Below are 7,943 nucleotides of genomic sequence, written 5' to 3' on the forward strand. Positions count from 1 at the left end.
TAATTACTCTTCTGCTATTTTATCCCCAACAGCAATATCCTTTCCTGAATATTAACTATATTGCAACTTAGGGGAGGATAAAATTTCTGTCCTTTGAAAATATGAGATGTGCATTTTAGATGCTGGTTGGAAGTGTTATCAAATTTCCTGTTTCTTGACTGCTATGTTTTACTCCTATGCATTGGAAGGATGAATCCTCATCCCCCCTTGGGTTCACGGTGGCATAGCTAACGAAGGGGAAAAAAGCTTGGCTACCTGAGTTTTCATTATCAAGTAAGAGTTGAGAAATGTCATGTTGACTGTTCAAGCACACTCCTTTCCCTTTCTCTTGTGTGATCATCCACTTCAATAGCAGTGATTGGTCAAAGCAGTGATCTTTTGCTGAGAACACTCATATTTACTGCTAATAACCCATTCTTAACCTCCATCCTCTGTTAAGTTCAGATTTCTTTTGCTTTTGGCAGCATGATCCACAACATGTTCTTCCATCCAAGATTTGCAAAACTTCACAATTTAAGGGTATTGATGTAATGATCTAAACCCTGCTTCAACTAAAGTGATCAAGCAGTCACCCACTTTCCAAATACAGAAGTTCATCATTTTGAGGCTTGAGAAATTTCATCTTGGTTGACAAATTTTTAATTAAATCTTTACATTTTCGACGAGAGAACAATTAAATTTAAATACACCTTTTCTCCCATGGATGAAGAATATAATTCTACTGCAAAAATACAACCGCATGTGTTGAGTCCTCTTTTCAGTTACATCTGCAACTTCTTTGACACACTAAAGATTTCTCCTTGTGAACAGTGTTAGATTTTAAAGGGCAATTCAGTCTTGTTTCAGAGATGTCAGTGAGGCCCAGATGACAATGAGCACAATGGAGGCCAATCCATGGCTTGGCAACTCCAGCTAGTTAGACTCTCACATTAAGAGTTGAGACAACATGTTGACTCCTGCTGCAAGTCAACTGAATCAACTCATGGACTCGAGTGAAGAATTAGCCGAAAGAGGAAATGGGAAGGGACAATAATGATACAAAATAGTATATTATTAGTAAATTGGAACCACACCCTCTGCTTAGTTTGGTCTGAAATTTTATGAAAGATGGGTGCTGAGTCCACCATCATATCAATCCATGTACATAATGCCACATGGCAGGTAAAAAACTCTACCTAGTGAAGCCAGGGTTTAACCCCTCTCCCCCCACCCAAAAAAAAAAAAAAGTTCTGAATCAGTGAATTTGGCTTACAATCATGTGCTCTTTAGGCCTTGATCAATTTTTTTCTAGGGAGAGAGTTCCCCATGCCACCAATGATGGTTGGGGGAGTAAAAAAAATTATGGACCGAGTTTCCCTGCACCTATGGTGAATGGATTCCCATTCAACACAGGTGATCAGGGCTGTGCAAGGTGGGGGGGAGGGGACGCAGTTTCTGAACCCTAGGATCACATGATGAACCTCATCGTGCAGTCAAGGGAAACTTTGTCCAAAAATTACTGTGAGAGGGCATACAGTATTTATTTGTTTATTTTTTTGAACAACAGACTAAAAACTTAGTAAGCATACAGTAGATTGACTTTGTGGGAATGAAAACCTATAGAGTAAAAGCAAACAACTTAAGAATAGTAGAACACTAGTTTTTGGCAGATGCAGAAAGCTTTTCCATCCGATGCTTTAAAAAGAGAAACATTTGATCACGATCAGGCAGGTTCTCTTTGATCACAGGAACTTCCTTAAAATTCTGTATCCAAGCATGCAAGCGAGGAAACGTATGGGCTTCCACCCATTTCTGATCTAATATGTCTTCCATCACTCCCAACCAATGAGCAATCCCTCCTAAGGCTAAGTCTGCTAATCCAATAGTCTCTCCACCAAAGAATTTCTTCTCTCCAAGACCATGTTCTTCAATGGTTCTCAACACTTCCAAGCACTCTTTTATTGATTTCTCTTGTTTTTCTCCTACTGTGGCAAACATTGTCCAAATGCTTGAACTCTATTAAGAACAAAACAAACAGCACCTTAGTTTATCATACTTTAGCCTTAGATGAGCCAAAAGAAAGTGACCACAACTGAAATAAAAGATTAAAATATAAAGAGAACTAAAACAGAAGGTCTAGAGCAGCTCCCGTCTATGCTTAAAATCATCATTCAAAAACTCGCCGAATTTTTGTGAATTTCAACATGTTTGAGACAAAATAGGAAGCAAAGCCCAGACCGAAATTTCGCTCATTTTGATTACAAAAATGCACTATTTCATCGAAATTTTGGTCTTTTCAAATGCTGCCTCCCCAAATGGCATAAAAAGAAGCATAAAGAAAACAGAAAACAGAAGGCCTAGCTAAGGTAGCTGTTGTCCATGTATTTACCTTATCTTCAGCAAATTTAGCCCAAAATCGAGCTTTGGCTCTCTCGTAAGGATCACTTGGGAGCAAGGGATTCTCAGGCCATGTTTCTTCAATGTATTCAAGGATGACAATGGACTCCACAACTGGTTTTCCTCCATGAAGGAGTAATGGGATCTTCTTGTAAATTGGTTGTACTGTAAAAGCAAGGCACTCTTGTTGAACAGATCCTCTTCAATGTATTCATAGTCTAACCCCTTTAGTTTCAGAGCCCATATGACTCTGCAGCTAAATGGGCTAGGCCAATATCCAAATAGCTTTAGTTCTTCTCCCATGTTGAGAAAGTTAGAGGACAAAGATGATATTGAAAGGACTGTGAACTCCTCCTGAACTGATTTATATATAGTGATTGATGAACTGAGCTTTCATGGGCCGTGATCTTCCATTTTTTTTCTATATTATGTCAGGAACAGTGTCAAGACGACGATCTTGACTTCAGATTAGATTTTTCCAGATTAAATGAATGCTTACGTTTGTTGATGCGCATGCAGAGGTTTAGTGATCAATTGGGTCGCAAACTAGCCAAGCAACTCTTAAATGGTCTAATAACAACTGTCAAGTGCAGTTGGTAAAGTTGTGGTGCGCTAAGCTCCCGCTCACCATGAAGTTTCAAGTTTGAGCCTCTTGATGCTGTGTTGCCTTCTCTCGAATTTAGATCTACTGCATGTACGTTCACCTGGACATACATGTGAGGATCCAACACTTATCCATTTTCCTGCCACTAAAAGAATCCAAATTAACTCCCTTACCCCGCTCCCTTCCCCTTCTATGGAATAGGTACCAATATTATAATTAAAAAAAAAAAAAAAAAAAATACTCAGCTGGTGACATGTAAATTTTGTTGATTGACACTTGCCATACGGTGCATATGAATGTAAGTGACTAATTGCGCATCCGCTTTCTTTGTTGCATCATGAGTCTACAAGGCTTTCTCATTTCAATGCTCGCCCTTCTGAATCTTTAGTAGGGACCATTAGTATTTTGATTAGAGTTAAGGGTTGCAAGAGAGCAGAGCATACCACCCTGCCATAGTCGCGAGTATGTTTATAGTCATGACTATTGTCATATTCAACAAGGTTGAAACTTCTAGAAAAAAGCTTCAAATTGGGAGGATGATCCACTCAGTGAATTGACCGTACCCCAAACTGACATAGGTGAACAGGTACAGTATACCAAGGCACTTGAGAGAACCAAGTAGAATTCGAAAAAATAACCCCGTAATTTCGAGATAGGGGGTGCTCTCCCATCTTTTGATTAGGAAAGACTCTACATCCATCTCACACGAAAAATTTCAACCTCAAATAAGTGAAAAAAAAAATTTGTAAAATGTGTTTAAAATTTAATTAAATATTAAGAATATCATTTCACTATAAATGGAATCTAAGTGGTATTTTATGTTACATCACTTTGAGTCACCTATGTTAGCTTTGGCTGAAACTTTACAAATGAGATGAGTGTGGGATCCACTATAACATTCGACCACCTTTACCTCCAAAATGACAAGTGGTGAGCATTGGCAAATAATTTCTTGTCACCCACACCAAATGACATGTGACATTCAACGATAACCTAAGGCGTGGGGACGTGATATTCAATCTGGTCTGCTACAATGAATGGAAAAAAATTTATTGAAATATAACAACATGAACATTTATATAGAAGTCTAAAAGCAATTCTACTAACTACAACTTGATCAACTGAGTTTCTTGGCACCTTCACAAGACCCGATATTCATACATTAAAGTCACTAAAGTTAAAATTATGTTCACATTTAGATAATGGGAAGAAGAATGCTACTTAGTTGTGTGTAGAGGTGTCAAACAGTCGGTTTAATTTGGTTTGGGTTGGGCTGAAATGCTTTTAGTTTAGGGATGAGGGAGATCAAAACCAATCCATTAAGGGATATCAGTTTTCGGTCTGTTTCAGTTTTGGTCCAATTTGATTTTGATTTATTTTAGTTTTTTCAATATCGGGTTAGTACCTGTTTAGATCATGTTCTTGTCAAACTTGAATCATAATAAAATCTTACACTCATAGCATGTAGTGACGAAAGATTTGATAAAAATACTTTAAATTTGTAAATAACATGGTTTGTTATTGTAAGGGAAAGATAACTAACATTGAAACCAATGAGTAACTAATTACTAAGAAGATAACTAATATTGAATCATATTATAAATCATTCATTTGACTATCCAACTAATTTGTGTAGTGAACAAGGAGATCAATGGAAGCGTTGTTACAATTTACGAATCAATTTCCCTATTCATAACCTTATATTAATTGGTTTGAAACAAATCTCCTTACAACAAAAAATATTCTCACTAATATTGTAAAAAAAGGACAATCAATTCACTTATTTATAACCCATAATCACTTTTTTTTTTTTATCGGTTTCATTCCGTTTGGTTATTGGTCAATTCGGTTTCGACCGATTTTCAGTTAATCACAGCATACCTCAGTCCAAAACCAATCCAATAAGGATCAGTTTGGTTAGGTCTGGGTTTTTTTGATCGGTTTTGATCGATTTTATAGGTTCAGCTAGGTTTTGTTACCCCTAGTTGTGTGGCTCTTGCACCAGTGCGTGAGCCAATGAGAGGCACACAGGGGTATCAAAAGGGGTGGATTTTTTGTGTTTCATAGGGATAGGGTGATCATTTCGCTCCCCTCTGTGTCTAGACGTAAGGGTCACATGACCGGGTAGTGTTCTTTTCCCCTTTGCTTATATATCATGGGAGTGTCTAAATGACACCCCCTATTCATTTATTTGTATCTTGTTGTATTTTAAAAACCATTTAATTTAGTTTTTAAAATGAGGGTAAATTTATCATTTCACATGGGAATTACTACAATTGCATGAAATATTACATAAAATGGTTTTCATTTTTTTATGCAAATAATTTTTTTTTCTAACAACAGGTATCCAAGCCTTCCACATGGACTCGGTCATTTTGAGGTTGAATGAAAACCATTCAACTTTCATTAAAAGCAGTGAAGAGCGCTAACACTACAACAAAGGAGATCTATAACTATGGTTTTTCCACAGTAAAAGGTATAAAAATCCACAGCAAGAGGCTATAGTTGCGGATTACCTGCAACTTGCTATCCCCAGCTACAAGTATCGTTGCTAAGTTTGTAACTACGGATTTCACACCGTAGGGACAAGATATTCTATAGCTGTGGATATTTAATTGCAAAAATTTTCGTAGTAAATCTATTGTTGCGGATTTATAACTGTAAATTTTTTCCATAGCAAATTTATAGCTGCGGATTTTTAACTGCGAATTTTTTTTCCACAGCAAAGTTATAGCTCCAGATATGTTGTTGCGAATGTTTCCGCAATAAATCTATTGCTGTGGAATTCTAACTGCACGTTTTTTCCACAGGAAATTTATAGGTGTGATAGTCATTGAATCATGGTCTTGGATTTTATTCACAAGGCTAACATTTTCTTGTCTTGTGGATTGTGTATAAGGGAAAAGTCTTTTTAAGCAACTTGCGTATACTATGTCTCCTCACATAAGTTATTATGTTAATTATTTATAGAAAGAATAATAATAATTTAAAAAAAAATATGTGCGTGGGTGTAGGGTACCTGCTTTTTTATAGAAATTTCTACCTAAATCATGTGTATAAAAAAAAAAAAGGCAAATGTTTTCCTTCACCTATGGATTAAGGTTCAACCACCATCCTAGGGTCATTATTACTCTCCCCTATTGTACTAAGTCAATAATACTTCCCGTCAATAATACTTCCCGCTGCAAAGCGTTATCCTTTCCACAACTTTACAACTTCAAGGTTTTAATGTTTTGGATTGAACCCTGTTATAACTAAATTGATCAAGCAGTGACCCACTTTCCAAGTACAAAATTTCATCATTTCATGCTTGAAAACGATTAAATTTCGATATACATTTTCTTCTTCATATGAAGAATATAAATTTACTGGCAAAATGGTGAATAATTTGCTTTCACACGCCAACACACAACCCCTGCTTTTAGGGACCTGTGAAAAGACACCCCTACTCCCCATGGATTTATGGGACTGTATATACCGATCCAGATCAGATCGGACCAGCATGTATCGGTCGGTTTTACCCATTCACAATTTTCTTTCTGTTTTACCCCTGAAACGATATGGGTAACCGATCCAGATCGGTCAAGGATTAGGCATCGATCTCAGCGATACCAATTCTATACAACTGATACAATACCAGCACTTGAAACCATGCTCCCACTGAACAGGAGCTGTAAAGAGTTCCTCCTCCCATTTTTTCTTATCAACAGACTAAAAACTTAATTGTTTGTACAGTACATTGACTGTGGGGGAAACTTTACTCCTTATTCCTTAAAAAAACAAAAACAAAAACAAAAAATAAAAACAGAAAAAAAAAACACACACACAGATACACAGATAGAAGGAAAAACCATAGAAGTTATGTAAGAGCTAAAAACTTAAGGATAGCAGAACCCTAGTTTGAAGCAGATGCAGAAAGCTTCTCCATCTGACACTTGTAAAAGAGGAACATTTGATCACAATCAGGAAGGTTCTCTTTGATCACAGAAACTTCCTTGAAATTCTGAATCCAAGCATGCAAGCGTGGGAATGTATGGGCTTCCACCCATTTCTGATGTAATATGCCTTCCAGCACTCCCAACCAGTGAGCAATCCATCCAAAGGCTAAATCTGCTAATCCAATAGTCTCTCCACCAAAGAATTTCTTCTCTCCAAGACCATGTTCTTCAATGGTTCTCAACATTTCTAAGCACCCTTTTATGGCTTTCTCTTATTTTCTCCTACTGTGTGAAACATACTCCAAATGATTGAAGTCTATTAAGAACAAAACAAAACATCACCTTAGTTCATCACAGTTTAGCTTAGTTGAGCCAAAAGAAAGTGCCCACAACAGAAATAAAAGATTAAAATAGATGCATAAAGAAAACTAAAACAGAAGGCCTAGAGCAGCTCCTGTCCATGCTTAAAATCACATTTCAAATTTCGTCGAAATTTCGTAAATTTCAACATGTCTGAAATGAAACAGGAGGCAAAACCCAGAGTCAAAACTGTTTCATCGAAATTTTGGTCACAAAAATGCACTGTTTCATTGAAATTTTGGATTTTTTGACTCCCTAAATGGCCAAGAAAAGCTCACAAAACAAATACAATGTTTCAAAGATATTTCAGTGACCGAAAGGAGATTTTGAACTATGCTTAAAATGTAATTTACCTTATCTTTAGCAAATTTAGTCCAAAATCGAGCTACGGCTCTCTCATAAGGATCAGTTGGGAGCAAGGGATTCTCAGGCCATGTCTCTTCAATGTATTGAAGGATGACAATGGATTCCACAACTGGTTTTCCTCCATGAACAAGTACTGGGATCTTCTTGTAAATTGGGTTGTACTGTAAAAGCAAAGCACTCTTGTTGAACAGATCTTCTTCAATGTATTCATAGTCTAACCCTTTTAGTTTCGGAGCCCATTTGACTCTGCAGCTAAATGGGCTAGACCAATATCCAAATAGCTTTAGTTCTTCTCCCAT

At 36.9% G+C, this 7,943-nt stretch overlaps 2 pseudogenes; both read right to left on the reverse strand.

Moving 5' to 3' along the window:
- Positions 1-1,635: 1,635 nt before the first annotated feature.
- LOC122063349 lies at positions 1,636-2,679 on the reverse strand (annotated as a pseudogene).
- A 4,196-nt stretch (positions 2,680-6,875) lies between these two features.
- Positions 6,876-7,943, reverse strand: LOC122063351 (annotated as a pseudogene).

Source organism: Macadamia integrifolia, unplaced genomic scaffold (genome assembly GCF_013358625.1).
Source record: "Macadamia integrifolia cultivar HAES 741 unplaced genomic scaffold, SCU_Mint_v3 scaffold1299, whole genome shotgun sequence".
In the NCBI taxonomy this organism is placed as follows: Eukaryota; Viridiplantae; Streptophyta; class Magnoliopsida; order Proteales; family Proteaceae; genus Macadamia; species Macadamia integrifolia.